Source organism: Trachypithecus francoisi, unplaced genomic scaffold (genome assembly GCF_009764315.1).
Source record: "Trachypithecus francoisi isolate TF-2019V2 unplaced genomic scaffold, Tfra_2.0 Lachesis_group2, whole genome shotgun sequence".
NCBI classification, from domain to species: Eukaryota; Metazoa; Chordata; class Mammalia; order Primates; family Cercopithecidae; genus Trachypithecus; species Trachypithecus francoisi.
Window position 1 is genome coordinate 2,177,393 of NW_022681465.1, and position 23,120 is coordinate 2,200,512.

The 23,120-nt window shown below is 46.6% G+C and overlaps 1 long non-coding RNA gene across 1 annotated transcript; it reads right to left on the reverse strand.

Moving 5' to 3' along the window:
• Nucleotides 1-2,643: 2,643 nt before the first annotated feature.
• LOC117064377 lies at nt 2,644-12,213 on the reverse strand. The gene is made up of 3 exons (XR_004429413.1): nt 12,089-12,213; nt 4,300-4,353; nt 2,644-3,177 (listed from the first exon to the last, which is right to left on the reverse strand). It is a non-coding gene; the product is annotated as an uncharacterized LOC117064377 (long non-coding RNA).
• Nucleotides 12,214-23,120: the final 10,907 nt, after the last annotated feature.

Genomic DNA, 23,120 nt, shown 5'->3' on the forward strand with positions numbered 1-23,120 from the left:
TCAAATCCAATAAGGATTTTAAATAACTCTGTAGTTATTAACATCAAAGGAAGAACATACATTTTATTTTAAAATTCCCACCTGAAATGGTGGAGGTGGGTGCACATCATGGAATGTCTGTAACGAGGGACTTGTGTGTATCAGGACAGAGAGCTGGGGTAGCTGCTTTCTGGGAATATCTGTCAGGAACCTGCCATTTGGTTAGAGCCAGTCATGGTGCTGCACAAGGAACAGTGACTGTCTACTGGGGGAGTCAGAGGCTACAGGAGGAATGATGCAAAAGTGAAATTGCAAGGATGCCAACTTCAAGGAGGAGGAGCTGGGTGCTGGGTGCTGGGGCCTGGGCACATGGGATGCGAGGCAGAGGAGACGTCTCCCAGGCTGAGAGACCATGAAGCTGAGGCCTCGGCCGGCCCCAGAGGCAGAGAAAGCAGCAGAAGAAATGAAATACCAGGAGAAATCAGAAAGGGAAAGTGAAAAGTTCCTGTAGAAAATTTAGATATAAAAGTATTTACTAAAGTGGCCTAATGGCAGACCAAGTTGTGGTGGGTGTAAGTGCCTCAAGCCTCCATCCACCGAAAGACCATGAGGCATGTGCTGGGTCCTGGGAGTTCTGAAAAACTGTGTGTGTCTGTGTGTGTGCACGTGTTTGTGCATGTGTGTGCATGTGTGCAAGTGATAGTGTGTACTTGCTTGTGTGTGCATGCGTGCCTGAGCGTGTGTGTATGCACATGTGTGTGCATGAGTGTACATGTGTGCACACGTGCATGAGTGTGCACGTGTGAGTGTCTGCGTGTGTGAGTGTGCATGCCTGTGCGTGTATGTGTGCGCACTTGTGTGCATGTGCGTGTTTGTTGTTGTTGTTTGTTTTCTGGCAACCCCATATAAAATCAGGGCGGAAAAATCAACAGAGGAATCCAGAAAAGCCACTGGGGAGAAGAGAAAGCCCCAGGAGGACCTGCAACTTCCTTCTATGTCTGCCTCGAGCCTCTAAGTGTAGACAGAATTTATTTTGTCAGAACATAATGGGAAAATGGTCCAATATATTTTTAAACCAATGTTTCTTTTGTTTTTCTTAATATACAATCAATATGCTTCTAGTTCATCTCATATATTTGAACAGGCTCACTTGAGTCCCCTCTTGCTCGGAGCTTTCATAAAATAAAGGAATAAAAATAAGCAGGGACTTAGGAGAGAGAGAGAGAACCGAAAAGGGGATGAAAGCTCAACAGGTGAGTTCAGGTGATTCTGGAAGTTCAAGGTGGTTGGGCCTCGCGAATGTAGGGAACTAACGGCACCGCCTCAGGAAGGGGAACCCACACGGGAGGTGGAGGGGCATCACCAAGCCCAGGAGAAATCAGAACAGAGAAGCCCTGAAGGCCAGAACGGTGGGGAGGGCAGGAAGTGGGATGAGTCTTTCTTTGTGTTTGATGAAAAGCAGAATGCACAGACCCCTGCTGCCCCCCGCCCCACTCCACACACAGATATGCAGCTGCTCCCTGGACCCCCACACAGGCCAGCAGGCAGGGAGCTCAGCTGGAGGCCTTACCCGGTGGGGCTGTGGTCCCTAAGACGCCTGCACAGCTCAGGACGCCGGCAGGCGTCTTCCCAAACCCGGAGCCCCATGCAGGGCCTCCCAGCCCTTTCCTCTCCAGTTCCAAGGGGTGGATGGAGCCTGGAGCCTTCTCCTCTCAGAAAACTGTCCGGCCCCAACCCAGGACCCCTGAATTCATTAATGGTTTTCAGATTGGGATTCTTTCAGTTCCAACAATAATGTACACACACAAACACTCACACTCACATTCTTTCAATTATTTCTAAAACATAGTCTAAGGTTTCTAATGTCAAAGTAAAATTTAAAAGTGTTTTCAAACATTCAAAGTTTCAATGAAAGATCTTGTGTGCATTTTTCCCCCAAAAGCTAACTGGCATTGTGTTTCAAACAAGAGAATGAAGGAGGATCCCAAGTACAGTCCCAGACATGGAAAAAAAATTACTAGTGCCAGCAGGAGAAGGGTGAAGGGGAGTCCCCGGGAGAGCTGGGGACCTGGCCTTGGGGCAGCAGGATGGAGAGACTCTTCCAGCCCTTAATGAAAGGGGCTGATGTGCTTCCCTGCATCTTGAGGAATCTTCTAGCTCCAACAAAAAGTTTGGGTGCAGAGGAGTGATAGGTAAAAGAAAATTATGAAAACCAGGAAAAATAAAACAAAAAGAAAAATCTGTACAAAGAAAGGAAATTGTAGTCTACTTTGGATGGTGGTTATGAACGTGTGTGTGTGTGTGCGCATGCGCATGTGCAGTGGAGTTTGAGGAATACATCCACTGAATTATCCATAGGAGAGAGTCAGTATCCAGCTTCTAACCCTAAATAATCAGAAAGCAGCAGTATAAATGTGCTACTTGAAATACGAAATGGAATGCTAGGAAAAACATCTAAAAGAGTCAACAGTTAATCTGATTTTTTTTTTTTTTTTTTTTTTTTAAGATGGTCTCACTCTATTGCTCAGACTGGAGTGCAGGGGCGCACTCATGGCTCACTGTAGCCGCTAGCTCCTGGCCTCAAGCCGTTGTTTGGCCTCAGCCCAGAGTAGCTGGGACCACAGATGTACTCCACCATGCCCAGCAAATTTCCTTTTAGTTTTTTATTTGTGGAGACAGAGTTTCCCTGTGTTGCCCAGGTTGGTCTAGTACTCCTGGGTTCAAGCTATCCTCCCACCTCAACCTTCTCAGTGCTTGGATTACAGGCATGAGCCACCACGCCCAGCCCAATAGTTGATTATTTTGCCCTGTGGATTAGGAGTTGGGGCTGGGGTGGAGGTAGGGTGGGCAGATGTTTTTTGCAACGTTCTCTTTGGAGTGTGAGCTGACATTTGAGACTGTGCCCCTACACTGATCCGATTTTCATTCAGCAGCAGGAGAGGTGGGTAGGGGCAGCTGTTGGTGGGTCCTGTCCTTCCCAGTTCCATCTTCACCCACAAACCCCGAGCAGCAGCCGCAGTCCGGAGCGAGGCAGGAAGTCCTGGGATCTCCTTTCTAGGTGTGTTGCCCTGACATTTACCACAAGGCAGGTGGAGGGTCGGTCTCAGGAGAGAATCTTTCCAGAAAGAAGCAGAGGGATCAGCTGGTCCTCGCTACCTTTGTTCTTTGATAAAACATTCGTTTTCACAAAATCTCTTCCTGAAAGAAAAGTAACCCTTTTATTGTGGTGAAAAACAACGTTTCTGAGGTAAAAAGTTGAGGCTCTTCTCTCCAGTGGGGGAAATACCGTTATAAAAATGGAGTCCAGCCAAGAATGTCTGTCTTCCTAAGGAACTAGTCTTCACTAAACAGTGCTTTTCTGAGTTACAGCCTGGAGGAAAACAGTAGGAAAATGAGAATAAAACGGGCTGCCTGATGAGAGGTATGAAACTTCACTCTAATGGGATTAATGGAAAGGCTGTTGAGTCTTTATTTGATAACTTAACATGAATTGATCAAAGTTAATTCTAATCAGATGCAGTCCGTTTTCTGGCAAATAGTTGCAAAAGGACTGAACGATGAGAAAACGGAAGCAGAAGATGTCGAGCAGCATTTTAGGAATTTGGTATTGAATGATAAGGTAGACACTTACAACAGTGAATGGGGAAAAGAGGGGCAGGAACATTTTTCAGATTTGTTGAGTTTTCTTGCCGTTTGATGTATCTTTCTTAATCTCTGTATGTTTCACTCATTTTACTCATTTGCCTGGAACCTAAATCCTGAGGTTGAAACTATAACCCTGTTTGGCTGCTTGTAGTTTTAATTTTAGAAAAAAAAAACAGGCTGGGCGCGGTGGCTCAAGCCTGTAATCCCAGCACTTTGGGAGGCCGAGACGGGTGGATCACGAGGTCAGGAGATCGAGACCATCCTGGCTAACACGGTGAAACCCCGTCTCTACTAAAAAATACAAAAAATTAGACGGGCGAGATGGCGGGCGCCTGTAGTCCCAGCTACTCGGGAGGCTGAGGCAGGAGAATGGTGTAAACCCGGGAGGCGGAGCTTGCAGTGAGCCGAGATCGTGCCACTGCACTCCAGCCTGGGTGACAGAGCGAGACTCCGTCTCAAAAAAAAAAAAAAAAAAAAAAAAAAAAAGAAAAAACAAAAAAACAGATGAATCTATCTAGATAGGCATAACACACATATTTGAATGGTCTTCCTTGAGCTCTCTGCTATGTTTGTTGTGGTAAAACATTGTTTCCTAGTCAAAATCCCTTCTCAAGAGTCCTTTGGAAACAACTGCAAATTTTAGGAACACAACGTTGTTCCTGAAATGAGTCTTACCTGCCCTCCCTCCTCTGCCTGGGGATGTCTTCCATCAGCTGGGAGCTGTGTCACCTGGACGTGGAAGAAACACAGGAGCACATTTTGGAAGCATTCATCAACAGCAAGTGGGGTTACAAAGCCGAGGAGAAGAGCAGAGCTCTCGACACTCACCGTGGGCAAAGGCAAGAACCCAAGTCCAGGAAAATACTGTAACCCACGCAATCACCTTGAGACAGAAAAGAACTCGGAGTGAGCGAGCATGAGCAAGTGTGGTCTGGAAGAAACTGGAGAGGAAAGTAAGAAGGCAGTCTGTGGGAAGAACTTAAGTGTGCCTGGAACCGTGGCTTATTCCATTTGGGTTCCATGAAAGCTGTCGGAGGAAGGGGCTTTTGCAATTTCTACTTTACAGAACTGGTTGAGAGCCAGGACCGAAGCCCAGGTCCAGCTGAGCAGGCAGGGGGTTGCTGACCACAGGGCTCAGCTGCCTCGGGGATGGGGCCAGTTCAGCGACAGTGAGGCAGGGCATCACTCCAGGGTGTTGTATTTTGCAATACCTGGACCCAGATACCTGCCTTCATCACCACTGTGCCCCAGTGACCTGTGGCTCCCTGGTTGCTGTGGCTTCATGTTTCGTTGATTTCACCCCTGGTTCTTTAAAATGTGCCATTCACACTCTGACACCGCCCGTCCACACTGCTTCCCAGGTCTCTGCCAAGATTCTGATAAATGGAAATGTACACTCTGGCCCAAGCTTACATCCTTGTGTGGTCCAAAGGGGATGAGTGTTCTGAACACCTGCCCCCGTCATTAGGAGTCCAGAGAGGCACACGTGAGGCTTAACACCAGGATATGGTTAAAACAGAGCTGGGATGGCTGAGAAGTCAAACAAGGCACTGAGAAGCAACCTGGTGCTCTAAGCAATAGTAAGGCATTACCGTCCAGCCTGGAAAGACAAAGGAAGGAGTCATTGTTGCTGGCATCAGAGTCAGGGGCCATCCCAGGAAACTGGGCCCACTGGCTGGCTGGTGGCCCCTCCTGGCCTCCTGGACCTGCAGTTCTCCGGCTTCCACAGGTGGGTGGGGGGCAATTTCTCTCCGAGCCACCTTCCCCTAGGTCTTGGTGGCTCTGCTTCCCTGAGTGGTCTCTGACTGGCTGGTGGCCCCTCCCTCTGCTCCAGAGCTGCTTCCTCTGCGTGAGAATGAGACTTACCAGGCTGGCTCCTCTCTGACATGCACAGGTCCCAGGCCATGGGTAGCCCATGGGGAGTCTGCAGCCGGGGAGAGACCAGTGCTCCGAGGGAGGGGCTGCTCTGGCTTCTGCATCACTGGCCCCTTAGAGTCTCCTTTGGTGTCCCTGGATTCCTGGCCTCGTCGTGCTGAGATACACGGGGCCTGCCCCCGACACCTCAGCAGTGGAAGAGAGGATCTAGCCTTTCACTTCCCTTGGAATCACCATCCAGTTGGGTCTTTCCCGTCTCCAGTGCTGGGAGACGCTTCTTTCAGATGGCACCTTCTAATCAAGTTGATTTCTCTGGCCCAGCAATGAGCCCCATGCCTCAGTCTGCTCTTGTTCCCAAGTTCAGCCCAAGCCTTACCAAGGTGATTGTGGGTTTGTGTGTCTGCCAATACCTGCATATCTAAGCTCTTTCAAAACAGGGGTGCAGACTTTTTCCATAAACAGCTGGGTGTTGAAGGTTGTGTGGTCTCCTGGGCAGCTCCTTAGGCCTGCCATTGTGGTGTGAAAGTAGCTACAGATGCTGTGGCACGAATGGCATGGCTGAGTCCCAATAAAGCTTTATTTACAAAACTGGAAGCCAGCCTGGGCCAATGTTTATAGTCACCCACTCCACCCTCGGGCCAAATTTCTAACACAACTCTGGATATAAAATATTAAATATTTACTGAAGTGAAGAGGGTATCTGCCAAAGAACTATTTTTATATGGAGCACCAAAAAATGATTTCCTCCTATTTCATATAATCAAATGTCTTCACGGTCTGGGAGAATGCCTGATAGGAGGGGATGGCTGCCGCTGCCAGCCACAGCTCCCTCATAGTGTGGCTCTGTGGTACCCAAACCTCCTTCTGTGCCCTGGGGGAGGTCCAGGGCTCTGTGGAAAGGGATCGGTGGTCTGTTCATCTAATTTAGACATAAACAATGATGAAGCATTAATTTGTCTGACTGGAGTCCTCCAGCCTTCTGTGTACCTATTCGGATGCTTTCCTTTTTCCAAGTCCTCCTTTGTTTGGAGGAACTGTGAGCCTGGCCATCTGAGGACAGCATGTGTGTTGTGAATCTGTGTACCTCCAACCCGGCACGTGGGAGTGGGCTCACACACACACGTGCACCAGCCCTGGAAACCGTGATAACAGCTTTCTCTTATGTGGATCACAGGGTGTGTCTACATGGAAGTGTCTCTCACACCTGCCATGAGGAGATATGGTGCAGAAATCCACAATTATATGCCTGGGAATTTTACATGCTAATATTTCGCAGAGGTGAATTCATGTCTGCATTCCCAGAGACGTTTGCTGGATGGCCCAAGATATTCAATGACATTTACTTAATTCTGGATGTCCATGAACAAGCGGTATGTGAATTTCATGGGTGGGGTCTTAGTTTGAGGTCTATAACAAAATACCAAGGGCCAGGTGACTTTTAGACAATGAACAAGCATTTCTCACAGTTCTGGAGACTGGAAGTTGGAGATCAGGGCACCAGCAGGGTTGGGCTCTGATGGGGACCTCTTGCAGCTACCGACTTCTCACTGTGTCCTCACACTGCGGAGGATGCAAGAGAGCTCCCTGGGCCCGGTTGGTGAGGCTCTGATCTTGTTTTTGAGACTCCACCCTTCCCACCTCAGCATCTCCCAGAGGCTCCAGCTCCTCACACCATCACACTGGGGGAGACAGGCTCAACACAGAATGCTGGGGGGCCTCATTCCATCCTTCGCAGGTGGCGTAGTGGGAAATACGCCTCCTGCTCTCCAAACATGGAGGCCTTTGAAATGTTACTTGAAGTGCTTATTAACTGCTGCTTGCTGGAGTAAATATCATAGTAAATGGCACCACTTCCAGCCCAGAAGATGGACAGGAGACCTGATATTCTGAACCAGGGGCTCAGGGAGTGTGGGCTCCAGTTAGAGATCCTGGGTGCTGCTGCATGTCCAAGCCACATGATGGCTTTGCTTCCTGGAGCCACCCACCCTGCTGCTGTTGGGGGTCTGCGCTGGCCTGTGCCCTGGGGACCCTCCCTGCCAGCAAGCTGGCTTAGGCCAGTGATGCTCCCTGCCTTTGTGGCAAGCAGGCAGTGGGTCAGAGGGGAGGCAGCCTTGGAGGGAGGCTGGGTCTCGTCAGGTTTAGGTCTCTGGGCTCCTGTGTGGTCAGTCCAGCTCCCCAGAGCCTGGGTTCCTGCAGAAGCATTTGGAGCTAAAGACTAATAATGAAAAGAGCGCATGCCTGCCTGACCTCATCCTCTACAGCAGCCGTGGGGGCCCCGAGAGCCAACTGTGGGTGGGAGATGTGGTCTAGGGGCTCAGGTCCCGGCAGCAAATCTCTCAGCTCCCCAGGAATCTCAGCTCTCCCCAGTCGGCGTCACAGGCTCTGCTCGTTTATTTACAAAATGGGTAACACTTGCCCTCCACCAGAGCCCAGCCCTGGTAAAAGTGGGGAGGAGCCCCTTCCTAAAACTGCACTTAGGCCGGGCACAATGGCTCATGCCTGTAATCCCAGCACTTTGGGAGACTGAGGCAGTCGTATTACCTGAGGTCAGGAGTTTGAGACCAGCCTGGCCAATATGGTGAAACCCCATCTCTACTAAAAGAAATACAAAAATTAGCTGGGCGTAGTGGTGGGCACCTATAATCCCAGCTACTCGGGATGCTGAGGCAGGAGAATTACTTGAACCTGGGAGGTTGCAGTGAGCCGACATGGTGTCACTGCACTCCATCTGGGCAACAGATTGAGACTCCATCACAAACAAACAAACAAACAACTGAAATCAATGTTTTTAAACTTGGGGATGCAGTTAAAGACCTCACTGTGAAGTTGTATCCATGTTGTTGAATCTAACCCGTGAACCCTAGGACACAGGAAGGGATCCAGGGCTGCTTGGTCAATGGGTGGCCCCACGCACACCTGGCTAAGAGGGCTGGAAAGTGTCCAGCTGCCACTCTAAAAGCTCAGCCACTCACCTGTACAGCCACCCACTCCAACTATCTCGGCATGCGTGTTTTAACAGCGTTTCAGCAGAACCAAAAGTTGTCAGAAGGAAAAGATGTCTCAGTATGAGACACGTTTGTTACTTCAGCTCTAATTTTTAACACCTAATTCCTATCTGGAAAGTATTTAGCCATTTTAATAATACAAGTTTGTGAAGACTAAACTAAAATGATGATTGTTGCAAGTCACTGCCATTGGAATGTTTGTCTGTGTCTATTACTAACAGTGAGCCTTGAATCACAGCAGGACCAAGCCAATGCCTGGCAGATGGGTCTCTGCTCCTCACCGGGTGCCCCTCACCAGTGATGACGTTGTCTCTGAGCACCTGCCACCCCTCCCACTTCAGCATTTGGTGTGGGTTCTGGCATGTGGTCGACGTTCAATACACATTTACTAAAATAATGAAGTAATCCTGCATTTGGAAAACTTTTTGTCCAGTTGGGAGATGATCTGTCTGCTTCACTGCTTTACCAAACAGAAATGCTATGGGAAAAATGCAATGCAGACTGTTCTTTTCAGGGGAGACAATCAAGGCTCTCTGGGGAAGGTGGCCATGTGGCTGCACAGAGAGGGTTGTGTAGTGCTGAGCTGCGAGGAGGCAGCAGAAAGGGTTTTGCCTGGAGAGTGAGTACAGACAACCCACAAGAACCTTGGGCAGCTGCACACAAAGGAAAGCAGTAGACTTGTATATTAGTCCGTTTTCATGCTGCTGACAAAGACATACCCAAGACTGGGCAATTTATAAAAGAAAGAAGTTTAACTGGACTCAGAGTTCCATGTGACTGGGGAGACCTCACAATCATGGCAGAAGGCAAGGATGAGCAAGTCACGTCTTACACAGATGGCAGTAGGCAAAGAGAGAGCTTGTGCAGGGAGACTCCCATTTTTAAAACCAACATATCTTGTGAGACTTATTCACTATCATGAGAACAGCACAGGAAAGACCCACCCGCATGATTCAATTACCTCTGACCAGGTCCCTCCCACAACAGGTGGAAATTCAAGATGAGATTTGGGTGCGAACACAGCTAAATCATATCAACATGTGTGTGCCTGTGTCTGTGCCTGTGCTGTGTGCATGAATGCATGTATCCATGATGCATGTGCCTGTGTGTGCCTGTGTGTGTGTGTATCCATGACGCATGTGTGTGCCTGTGTGTGCATGCATGTATGGGTGATGCCTGTGTGTACCTGTGTGTACACACGTACCCCTGATGCACGTATGTGCCTGTATGTGCATGCATGTATCCATGATGCATGTGTGCACTTGTGTGTGCACGTACCGGTGATGCATGTGTATGCCTGTGTGTTGCTGTGTGCATATGTGTATGTACCTGCGATGCGTGTGTGTGCTATGTGTATGCATGCATGTACCAGTGATGCATATATGTGCCTTGCCTTGCTGTGTGCATGCATGTATGTATTTATGATACATGTGTGTGTCTGTGTGCACATGCGTGTGTGGTCGTGCTGGTGCTTGTCTTGGAAGGAGACGGTGGGAGCAGTGGAGCAGTAGGGAGAGAAGGAAGGACACATTTCACATTGATTCCAGGACCCTCAAAGTAACCCTCACACCTCACTTTCCTTAGAACTGTGTATACGGGTCCTAGAAGAGGATGATGTTTGGAAACAAAACCTGGAGTGCTCTAAGTTTGCTCCCCTCTCCTTTAATGACCCTGCCAAATGTCCACCATGAGTGTAGAGCAGGTTAGTATCCAGGACCCAGTGAAGCCAGAAAGGCCCCTTCTCTAGGAGGGTGTGGCAGGAGGAAGGAAGGAAATCCTGGGAAGTGGGGCCCAAGTCAGCCAGCAGCATCTTCGAGTCCCCCAGGGGCCCCTAACTTCTTCTCCCTCCATGTGCAGTGGGCAGGCTCTCCTCTAGGGGAGGGGCCTCATGTCATCCCATCCTGTCCCACAGAGGCTGTGGTCACAGCTTCACTCCGTAGCCAGACGTACCCACAGGCCATGGGCTCCACACTCCCATTATTAGAAAAATAATTATGGACGTCTTGGCTAAACTCCAAGCGAGCTGTCCAAAGAGGGCCTTCTAATTAGCATGATCTCTAATTCCACCCGACAAAGAGTTGATTCTCCATTCCTGGAGATGCAGTCACCTGGAATCATCACAGAAAAAAAAATGCCTGAGATTTTGTCTTATTGCAAAATTCAGGAGTGTAGTTCCAACTTACCATGGGAATAAAACATATCTTAAGTTATGAAGGAATTTAATCAAGACACAACCTTAGGCTTTCAGTAAGTGAATTGTTCTGGCCACTGTATTTGGGGCCCTGTGACAAGGGTTTGCCTGATGTTTCCCTTGTCATCACTTGTGCACCATTCATCTCACTGTACAGAAACAAACGTGTCCACACACAGGAACACGCACCCACATACATGCACTGGTTCTTTAAAATAGATATATTCTGCTGCTTCTTATGTTTTTTCTAAAGGGAACTCCATTTCCACTCTTGTTTCCACAATACCTGTGTGATGCCAGTAGCAGGGACTCCTGTGTCAATCACTCCCTGCCAGACAGAGGCCAAGCTGCCATGCCAGTGGGGCTGTGCCCCCTTCATCCTGTGTCTCCAACACCAAAAGGTGTCGCCTCATCCCTGGAAGGTGTTCAGAACACATTCGTTTAATGGGCAGAACTTTGCCCTGGCTCAAGTATATCCTGTTCTTTGGCCTACTCCACCTGTGGGAGGTGTAAACATCCCACCTGGCTTATGGATAGATAGCTGCTCTGTGTAGGAGGCTCCTCCAGCCGCAGCCTTGACCAACAGGAACCAAAAAACGGCAGCAAGGCCAGGCACAGTGGCTCTCGCCTGGAATCCCAGCACTTTGGGAGGCCGAGGCAGATGGATCACGAGGCCAGGAGATTGAGACCATCCTGGCTAACACGGTGAAACCCCGTTTCTACTAAAAATACAAAAAAAAAAAAAAAAAAAATTAGCCGGGCGTGGTGGTGATGCCTGTAGTCCCAGCTACTCGGGAGGCTGAGGCAAGAGAATGGTGTGAACCCGGGAGGCGGAGCTTGCAGTGAGCAGAGATCGCGCCACTGCACTCCAGCCTGGGCGACAGAGCGAGACTCCGTCTCAAAAACAAACAAACACAAACAAAACAAACAACAACAACAAAAAACAAAAACGGCAGCAAGCCTCATCTGCCTTGCGGCCCTAGGCCCATTTAGCAACTTCACAACTGACGGGGAGTTGAGGAGAGTGCAGGGGGCACTGGAGGCCTCCCTTTTTTCTGCAGACGCAGCGGAGCGTGCAAAAGGCAGGGCTGCTCTGTCAGGGCCCCTCCTCCTGGGCCTCCCCCCACCGCCTGATTTCTGGAAGCCTCAGTGTTCAATAATTCAGGAGAAGCGCGAATCAGCATATCTTACAGCATATTTGATGTGCAGCAAACAGAATGCAGATGGCTTCACTTCAATTTGCCCCTTTGTTGCCAATAAAAGCCCAACAAACACCCTGAGCCACCGCGCTGGCCAACACCCAGTCCCTGCGCCTCAGCTCCTCCGGAGGGGCACAGCGTCCTGCCCTGCTGCGCCCGCCCCCCGCCTCCATTGTTCTTTCTGTATCACTTACCTGGGATCAAGTGACTTTCTCCATCCCGGGAATAAGGGCTCGGCTCCTTTTTCAGGCCTCTTCTGATCTCCGGAGCTAATTGGCTCAGGTGTAAGCCAAGCCAGCAGGGCTGGGACTTTGAAGTGAGTCAGCCGCGCAGCGCGCCTGGGAACATCCCCGTCTGCGTGTCAAATACCAGCCGGCCAGGCACGCTGCTCAGGCCCGCTAATAAAACACCGGCCATCGCGGGGTAGTACAAGGCTCCTGCCCGTGCGGGTGCTTTATTGCGAGCTCATCATTAACTTTGTAGGCTGGGCCTGGAATGCAATCCAACCCGCTTTTAATGAGAGGGGGTGTCTGTGCCCGTGGGTGCGAGTGGCCCAGGGTGACACCGGCTGTTTCTTCTGTACATATGGAGCCACCTACGCTTTGATCAATAATGCTGTTTCCCTTTGAAAAGGGGCTCATTTTGTCAGGATGTGGCAGGAAGGCCTCCCCGCCCCTGCGCCTGTGGTCTGTGTGGAAAGGTCGGTCCCCAGCACCCGAGGACACTTGCTGTGTTGCCCGGCACCACCTATTCTCAGACGCTTTAAAGAGGGCTCCCCCCACGGGGCGCATGCCTCAGTCTATGTTTGGGTTATCAATGCAATCGCTGCTTTAAAAAGAACAAAAGCAAAAAGTGCAGCTGACTCCTTCAGACTCTGATTTTGCAGATTCCCTTTCTTTTTAAATGCAAACCTATTGAATGGAAATGAGGTGAGGACTAACGTCCTTTCTCCAACCTTCCTGTGACCTCTGGAAGTGTCCACATGACTGGCTCATGCTATGCATTGTGCTGTAGCCTTGAGCTTCTGTTCCTGTGTCATCTCTGATCTATGGGCTTCCGACCACGTGGATCCAGGCTGAACACACGGCTCCTTTCAGAATTGTGAATGTTAGTTGAGTATTTTGAGAAACTGAACATCCGTTCACATAATGACATGATACATTACAGAACAGACACACGTTCTAACGTTATCCAAACTGTGGTCACATCGGACTTCACTAGCCTTTGCCTTGGGGGCTGCAAACATCCAGGCCCTGGATACATAAATGTGCCTGGGGACACTTGGTGGCTGTCTTCATGTGCTTGGGCTGCCAGGACAAAACGCCGCAGACAGGGCCTTAAACAAGACCTTTATTCTCTCAGTTCTGGAAGCTGCCACCCAAGGGTTAGGTGTCTGCAGGACTGGTTCCTCCAGAGGCCTCTCTCCTGGGCTTGTAGACTGCACCTATCTTCCTGGGTCCTCACAGCATTTTTGTCCCTGCCTGTCTGCGTCCTAATTTCTCCTTTCTTCTAAGGACATCACTGGATTGGATTAGGGCCTGTGTGTATCATCTCATTTTCAGGTAGTTGCCTCTTTAACGACTCTGTCTTCAAACACAGTCAGCGTTTGAGGTGCTGGGAGTGAGGACGTCAAAGTGTGAATTTTGAGGGAACCGATTCAACCCATCACAGCGGTGAGACTGGAGAAACGCTAACTTTGGTGCAACACAAGCCACCTGTGAGGTAGTTGTGGGCTCCTTGCTCTAACAGGGGAGGACTCGCACAACGACAGTCCCAGGGAGAAGCCCTGGGCGGTGGCACCCAGAGGGCTGTATGCCTGTCCAAGTATGGAAGGGCCCAAGTGCATGTGCCTCCAGAGCCCCCTGAGGGAATGGGATTAAATTTTAGGGTGATTCTGAATCCTACAGCCCAAACCGCATGGACTCTCACCTGCCTCCAGGGAAGGACGGCTGGTAAACAGGGAAGGGGAACCCCTGTTTCCTGTGATCTCTGTGGCTCATGGAAAGGTCCAGCTACCAACTGACTTGGCACCAGCAGCTCCTCCTGCGGCCGGGATGGGCCCTGTCTGGGCCACAGCAGCCCTGGCAGGAGGCATTGGTGGTTGTGAGACGGTGTCTGTGGACTGCAGCCTACTGTCACTACCTGTGTAGGGCGCTGGTGTTAGAGCTGCTGATCTGGGCGTCAGCATCAGAAACAACCCCAGGAGATGGACAGATAAAAAGTAGGTCCCGGAGAGTCATCCCAAGGTACTCACGCGAGGCGAGGCATGCCGGGGACCCTCCGAGAGAGCCAGGAGGAGTTTGCCCAGGGAGGGACAGTCACACTCCTTTGTGTCTATGACCTGATCCACTCACAAATCTGGAAGACTTGGGATACAGGCTGCAAATCCTGCCCACCCGGGACAGCTCCCGTGATCAGTGTCACATCAAAAGCGTATTTTCCTCTTTAGTTGCAGCAGACGGATGGAGAATCCTAGGCCCCTGGGCCCCTTTTCCTTGGCAATCCTGCTCCTGCCCACGAAGATGCTGCATTTACGGCAGTTGTGCATATCTTGGCTTGCCTGTCTGCCTTCCCACTCCTTGCAGTTTGAGAGATGAGGAGAGGGGAAGGTGGCAGTAAAGAAGCAGTGAGTAATTATGATGCAGAAATTAGAAATATCTCTGGAGACACAGGCACAATAAAAACAAAATAAAATACACCTGCCAGGAGAAACAGCTCTGCACAAAAACACGAGAAACCTTGGTGGAGAATCTTCAGAGAACCAGAAATAAGAAGGTGTCAAAGAACAGAGAACGTAGAGACGAATGAAATTTACTTTGTATAGCACTTTGCTTTACTTTCCTATTGGTGGAGATAACACATATTGCTGTCCCCATGAGAGATGCTGATGGAGAGCATTCAAACTCAACAGTCAGCAGGATCTAATTGAAAGATTCAGTGGTAGCTACATGGAAAACAAAATGCACACACACACACACACGTAATGAACTGAAGTTTTGACATGAATGTTCGTTGATGTTTTATTTACATTAATAAGACAAAAGTGAAACAGCAAAAACATACGTTGGGCTTGTTCATCAATGCAACAATGAGAGCAACTTCTTTGCTGAATTGTGCAGTAGTTTTTGAATACTGAAAGAATGCTTCCTTAGTTTTCTGTGCCATTCACAACATAATAGCTGTAGAAACACCACAGCTTAGTTATATCTGCATCATTACCATTTATCCATTATTCTTTCAAGTCTAGATGATCAAAAAACAATAAATCCAGCCTGATGCATAGCACTTGTCAATTTTGGTAGCGTGAATGCTATGGCAGATTTCAGGCCAACACGTGGTGTCCAGTTTAAAACTGGAGTTAGCTGCATGGACCCACTGTTAAATCTCCTTCCACTCTGCAGGTGTGAGACACAAATCACCTCAATTTAATTTTAAATTCTCCTATTGGTAGTCCTTCTGAAAAATTATACAAATTGTGATGAAAATAAAACATGTAATTATGCACTTGGATATTAAGGAAAACTTTATTTTCCTTTCATAAGCAATGTATTTTAAATATAGTTGAGATCTTTATTATAACTGTAACCAATGCCTTTTCCTCCAACTTGCGTAAGTTTCTCTTTCTTGGTCATTTGAATACAGATCTCATTGAAATTCTCGATGCCGCATCGTGAGCCTGCAAACTTTCCAGAGGTGCTTTGAAGACTCGCACCTCGTGCCCTCCTGACATTTCCAGGGAAACTGTGGCCATCGTCTCAGCAAAACAGTTTAAATATCTCGTCCTCAGTTTTTAATTATTACTGAGGAAGAAAGCCTGGGGAGCGAGGAACTACTTTAAGTGTCCAACCTTAACCCAAAGCACTGCTAATTAGAGCGCCTCGTTAAATGACTGCTCTGAACACAGTGGGGATGGAAGTAGGAGAGGGCACCGCAGACAAATAGGAAAAAAAAAAAAAAACAAACAAAAAGAATGAGCAGAGGCAGCTGGAGTGTGTTACCACCATGCCCAGTTCTGTCAGGTGGTGCAGAATTAAATAAACATGGGGCTTTACAATGGCCCATTTACATTTTAGAAAACCATTTCACATTGAAAATAGCACCGAAGAAGGTCGTGGCACCTACGTGGGTTTCCCATATAACTGCTAAAGTTTGGCAATGGCTGCTATTCTGGACTGTCTGCATGTTTTAATGTTCAGCACCTCCCCAGACCTGAGCCATGTGTCAGGATTGCTAGGAAATGGCAGCGAGCCCAGGGCGCAGCCCGGGCTGGCCCCATCACGGTTTGCTTGCATGCTCCACAGATCTGTCAGAATGACTGTGAAGCCCCGTCAAGTTCAGTGACGTCTGAAAGAAAGATGCTGAGCGTCACAAAACGGTGGTGTTCCTCAGCATCCTGAGTAGAAGTGGGAGGTGACTTCTCCCAAAGGCTCCAGCCCATGGGAACCCCCAATCTCCCTTGCCCGCCTTCCAGCGGACCATCCAGAACACCAGGAACTCTGCAACGCAGGGTGCACAATGACAGTGGCACCAAACGCGTCATGTGACCCTTCCTGTGAGTCACAGATGGGGAAACTGAGCCAGCTCATGGTCAGCTCACGAAATCAGGAGTTTATTAGGAAGCTTGTCAGCCACCTTCCTGCCTCAGAAAGAAAGTCATTTGGAGGACATGACTCTATGGAAACGCCCAGTTCTGGACACAATGTGAACATTGTTCTGGATTTCATAAGCACAAGCCCAGGGACATGATAGTTCCATTCGCAGCTCGCTGTCCCTCCAGGGGCTTTGGGGACACTTTTAAAAATCACATGCAATCTACAGGGGTCACAGATCTTACAGGGGTTGTTTGGTTTTTATCATTTTATTTGTTTGTGTTTAAATAGGGGTGTTACCATGTGACACTGTCAAGGAATCGAAGACAAGGACCTTTGTATTGATTGCTTTGCACATAGAAGGAGTTCAGTAAGGATGAACATTCAGAGATGCCTGCATACAAGTCCCACCACACAGGTGTGGGCTCTACCTAGACAGAAAAAACATTTGGTCATGGTGCAAAAATGACTTTTCTGGACTTCTGTGTTACACACCAGCTGTTCTGCTGTATCCACAGGGGTCTTTTTCTGCACATACCGCCAGGACATCATTATGATGCCACACACTTCTCACCTGGCCTGGCTTCTCCTGAGGACACCATTATAATGAGTCTCCCTGCATGACTTTGCAAGGATTATTTTTTAAGAAGCTTAGAGTTCATTACAGACATTATCCTGCAAATTCTCCAGGCACCCAGAGAAGTATATTAATATATTTATTCCTCTTTTCCAAGCCACAGAGAAGAGCTTTGCCTGAGAAGGGGGTTTGTCTGTTGCCAGTTCCCAGTTAATTCAGCCTAAATAACCAATATGGGTGGGTGATCCCAGCCTAAAACAAGATTTCTCTAGGTATTATGTTTTGGTCTGAGGTTTCCAGAATTCTTTTCACTCCCCATTGTGTGTTTCTCATATGCAGATAACACATCAGCAATTCCTGATTCAGGGCCACTGCTTTATAGCTTGTAATCAGGCTAAATATTAGTTCTCTTTTTTGTTTCTTAAACTTTTATTGTAGGTTCAGGGGTACATGTGCAGGTGTGTTCTACAGGGAAACTCCTGTCATGGGGGTTTGTTGTACAGATTATTTCCTCACCCAGGTACTAAGCCTAGTACCCAATAGTTATTTTTTCTGATTCTCTCCCACCTCCCACCCTCCACCCTCAGGTAGGCCCCAGCGAGTGTTGTCCCCCTCTTTGGGTTCATCTGTTCTCATCATGTAGCTTCAGCTTATAAGTGAGAACATGGAGTATTTGGTTTTCTGTTCTTCATTAGTTTGCTAAGGATAATAGCCCCCAGCTCCATCCATGTTCTTGCAAAGAACATGATCTCATTCTTTCTTATAACTGCATAGTATTCCATGGTGTATGTGTACCACATTTTCTTTATTCAGTCTACCACTGATGGGCATTTAGGTTAATTCCATGTCTTTGCTATTGTGAATAGTGCAGTGATGGACATATATGTGCATGGATCTTTATAACAGAACAATTTATATTCCTTTGGGTATACACCCACTAATGGGATTTCTGGGTTGAATGGTAGTTCTTCTGTTGTTTCGCTCCTTCAGATATCACCACACTGCCTTACACAAAGATTGAACTAATTTACACTCCTACCAACAATGTATAAGCTCTACAACCTAGCCAGAATCTGCTATATATATATATATATATTTTTTTTTGCCTTTTAATGATAGCCATTCTGACTGGTGTGAGATGGTATATCACTGTGGTTTTGATGTGCATTTCTCTAACTATCAATAATATTAAACTTTTTCATATGCTTGTTGGTTGCATGCATGTCTTCTTTTGAAAAGTGTTTGTTTATGTCCTTTGCCCACTTTTAATGATGTTGGTTGATTTTTGCTTGTTAATTTGTTCAAGTTCCTTATAGATGCAGAATATTAGACCTTTGTCTGGTGCATAGTTTGCAAATATTTTCTCCCATTCTGTAGAGTGTCTGTTTACTCTGTTGATACTTTATTTTGCTGTGCAGAAGCTCTTAAGCTTAATTAGAGCTCAGTTTTTAATTTTTGCTTTTGTTGCAATTGCTCATGCTACTGATTTTGTATGTTGACTTTGTATCCTGAAACTTTGCTGAAGTTGTTTATCAGCTGACGATACTTTGGGCCAATGTTATGGGGTTTTCTAGGTATAGAGTCATGTTGTCTGCAAACAAGGATTGTTTGATTTCCTTTCTTCATATTTGGATGTCCTTTATTTCTTTCTCTTGCCTAATTTCTGTAGCCAGGTCTCTCAGTACTTTGCTGAATAGGAGTGGTGAGAGAAGGAATACTTGTCTTGTGCTAGTTTTCAAGGGAAGTGCTTCCAGCTTTTGTTCATTCAGTATAATGTTGGCTGTGGGTTTGTCATAGATGACCCTTTGTATTTTGAGGTATATTTATTCAATGCCTAGACAGGACAGATCACTGAGACAAGAAATTAGCATAGATATTTAGTATCTGAATTGAGAGTTTTTAACATGAAGTGATGTTAAATTTTATCGAAAATTTTTTCTGCATCTATTGAGATGATTATGTGATTTTTGTCTTCAGTTCTGTTTATGTGATGAATCATATTTATTGATTTGCATATATGTTGAACCAACCTTGCAACCCAGGGATAAAGTCTACTTTAGCATGGTAGATTAGTTTTTTTGATGTGCTGCTAGATTCTGTTTGCAAGGATTTTGCTGGGGATTTTTGCATCAATGTTCATTAAGGATATTGGTCTGAAGATTTCTTTTTTTGTTGTGTCTCTGCTAGTTTTTTTTTCTTTATCAGGATGATGCTGGTCTCATAAAATGGATTGGGAAGGAGTCCCTCCTCCTCAATTTTTTAAAAATAGTTTCAGTTGAAATGGTACCATCTCTTCTTTATACATCTGGTAGAATTTGGCTATGAATTTTTCTGGTCCTGAGCTATTTTTGATTGGTAGGATATTTATTACTGATTCAGTTTTAGAACTTATGATCAGTCTGTTCAGAGAATCAATTTCTTCCCGGTTCAGTCTTGGGAAGCTGTGTGTTTCTAGGAATTTATTCATTTCTTCTATTCTTCTAGGTTTTCTAGTTTGTGTGCATATAGGTTTTCATAGTAGTATTTGATGGTTGTTTGTATGTCTGTCGGGTTGGTGGTAACATCTCCTTTGTCATTTTTTTTCTTTTCTTCTTCTTCTTCTTTTTTTTTTTTTTTTTGAGACAGAGTCTTGCTCTGTCACCCAGGCTGGAGTGCAATGATGCGATCTCTGCTCACTGCAACCTCTGCCTCTCGGGTTCTAGCGAGAAGCTGCGATCACAGGCACCTGCCAGCACATCTGTCTAATTGTTTTATATTTTTAGTAGAGATGGAGTTTCACCATGCTGGCCAGGCTGGTCTCAAACTCCTGACCTCAGGTGATCCACCTGCCTTGGCCTCCCAAAGTGCTGGGATTATAGGCATGAGCCATGGTGCCTGGCCCTTTTTGTCATTTCGAATTGTGTATGTGGACTTCTTTCTCTTCTTATTAGTCTAGCTAATGGCATATCTTATTGATTCTTTTTTCAAACAAACAACTGGATTCATCAATCTTTTGAATTGTTTTTTGTGTGTCAGTCTCCTTCAGTTGGGATTAGTTTGCTCTTGCTTCTCTATTTCTTTTAGTTGTGATGTTAAATTGTTAATTTGAGATTTTTCTAACTTTTTGATGTGGCATTTAGTGCTATAAATTTCCTCTTAACCCCGCAATGGCTGTGTTCCAAAGATTCTGTGCTGCAAAGATACTTTTGTATCTTTTTTCTTTTTTCTCATTAGTTTCAAACAACGTAATTTCTTCCTTAATTTCATTATTTTCTTTAATTTCACTATTCAAAAGTCATTCAGGAACAGATTGTTTAATTTCCATGTAATTGCACGGTGTTTAGCAGTTTTTTTCAGTCTTGATTTCTTTTTTTACTGTGCTATTGTCCAAGAGTGTGTTTAGTATGATTTTGGCTCTTTTACATTTGCTGAGGATTGTTTTGTCTGATTGTGTGGGTGATTTTAGAGTACATGTCATGTGGAGTGTGAAGAATGTCTATTCTGTTGTTTTTGGATAAAGAGTTCTGTAGAAGTCTATTAGAGCTATTTGGTCCAATGTTGAATTCAGATACTAAATATGTATGTTAATTTCTTGCCTCAGTGATCTGTCCTGTCAGTGGAGTGCTGAAGTTTCCCGCTATTATTGTGTGGGAGTCTAAGTCTTTTTGTAGGTTTCTAAGGATTTGCTTTATGAATCTTGGTGCTCTTGTGTTGGGTGCATGTATATTTAGAATATTTAACTCTTCTTATTGAATTGAACACTTTACCATTACGTAATGCCCATCTTTGTCTTTTTTGATCTTTGTTGATTTAAAGTCTGTTTGGTCTGAAATTAGGATTACAATATCTGTTTTTTTTTTCTGATTTCCATTTGCTTTGTAGATTTTCCATCATCCCTTTATTTTGAGGCTATGGGTGTCATTGCATGTGAGATGGGTCTTTTCAAGACAGTATACCATTGGGTCTTGCTTTTCATCCAGCTTGCCACTCTTTGCCTTTAAAATGGGGCATTTAGCACATTTACATTCAAGGTTAGTATTTATACGTGCGGATCTGATTCTGTCATTGTGCTGTTAGTGGGTTATTTTGCTGGCTTGTGTATGTTGTTCCTTTATGGCATCACTGGTCTGTGTACTTACATGTGTTTTTGTATTCGCTGGTAATCGTCTCTCTCTTTTCCACATTTAGAGCTCTTTTCAAGATCTCTTGTAAGATGGGTCTGGTGGTAACAAACACCCCCAGCATTTGCTTCTCTGAAAAGTATCTCATTTCTCCTTCACTAAGGAAGCTTAGTTCGACTGGATATGAAATTCTTGGCTGAAGATTTTTTTCTTGAAGAATGATGAGTATAGGCCCTCAATCTCTTGTGATTTGTAAGGTTTCTGCTGAGAGGTCTGCTGTTAGCCGATGGGGTTTCCTTGTAGGTGACCTGCCCTTTCTCTCTAGCTGCCTTTAACACTCTTTCATTTTGAACTTGGAAAATCTGCTGATTATGTGTCTTGGGGATATTTTCTTGTGTAGAATCTTGCAGGGTTTATCTGTATTTCCTGAGTTTGACTGTTTGCTTCTCTAACAAGGTTGGGGAAGTTTTCATGGATGTTATCCTGAAATTTGTTTTACAAATTGTTTGGTTACTCCTCATTCTCTTCAAGGATGCCAGTGATTCATAGATTTGGCCTCTTCACATAATCTAATATTTCTCAGAGGTTTTGTTCATTCAATTTTATTCTTTTTTCCTTTATTTTTGTCTGTTTTATTTTAGAGAGTAGTCTTCAAGTTCTGAGATTCTTTCTTTAGCTTGGTCTAATCTGCTGTTAATACTTGTGATTGCATCGTGAAATCCTGCTAGTGGGTTTTTCAGTGCTATCAGATAAATTAGGTGATCTTTTTCTCCTGGCTGTTTCATCTGTTTGCTCCTGTATCATTTTATGGTGATTTTTAGTTTCCGTGGATTGGGTTTTGCCATTCTCCTGAATCTAGATAATCTTTATTCCTATGCATATTCTGAATTCTATTTCTGTCATTTCAGCCAACTTAGTCTGGTTAAGAACCCTTATTGCAAAACTAGTGTGATCATCTGGAGAATGTAAGACACTCTGGCCCTTTGAGTTGCCAGAGTTCTTGCACTGGTTCTTTCTCATCTCTGTGTGTAGGTGAGCCTTTTACCACTGAGTTGCCTCTGATTGTAGTAACTGGGGTTGGGGGGGGGTGAGGGGGGTTGGGGGGCAGGGTGGTTGTGCTGAAGTCTCAGGTTGGGTGGCCTGACCAGTGAGGAGAACTGAACACCGGGACCTATGTGGAGAATAGTCTGGCCACTTTTCCGTGAGGTGGGTACTCTGTGCTTGGGGTCTGAACCAGCCCCTGGTCCCTGCAGACTCTCCAGAGCTTGGCAACAGCAAAGGCGAGAAGTGTGAGATAGCAAAGATGGCAACAGTTCCCTTCCTCTGAGTGCTCTGCCTCAGTGAGTTGCAGAGCTGCTATAGACTCAATGACCTCAGCAGGGGGTAGCTGAAGACCCAAGTTGGGAGGACCTGCCCAGTGAGGAGATACAGGATCAGGGACCTACGTATTAGTAAGGCTGCTGCAGTATGCTGGGGTCTGCTCCTTTCCCTAGTCAACCCAGATTTTCCAGCACCTGAAGGTATCAACAATGAAGGCTGCAATACAGCAAAGATGGCAGCCTGCCCCTTCCACTGGGAGTTCCATCCCAGGGAGGTATGGACCTGTTGCTGACCTAAACACACTGACAGGGGTGGTTGTAGACCTCAGTCAGGTGACTCCACCCAATGAAAAGAAATGAGATCCAAGACCTGGGTGAAAAAGCAGTCTGGCCACTTCTTTGTAGAGCTACTGTGCTGTGCCAGGGGACCGCTCCAGTTCTTAGTCACCTCAGACTCCTTAGACCCTGAAGGCAACAACAGCTAAAGCTATGAAACGGCAAAGATGGTGACCCATCCCCTCCCCTGAAAGCTCTGCTCCACTGAAGGCTCAGAACCACTGCCAGCTGGAAAACACTGGCAAGGGTGGCTGGTGACCCTGATTGGGAGGTCCTGTCCAGTGAGGAAAAATGGGGTCAGGGGC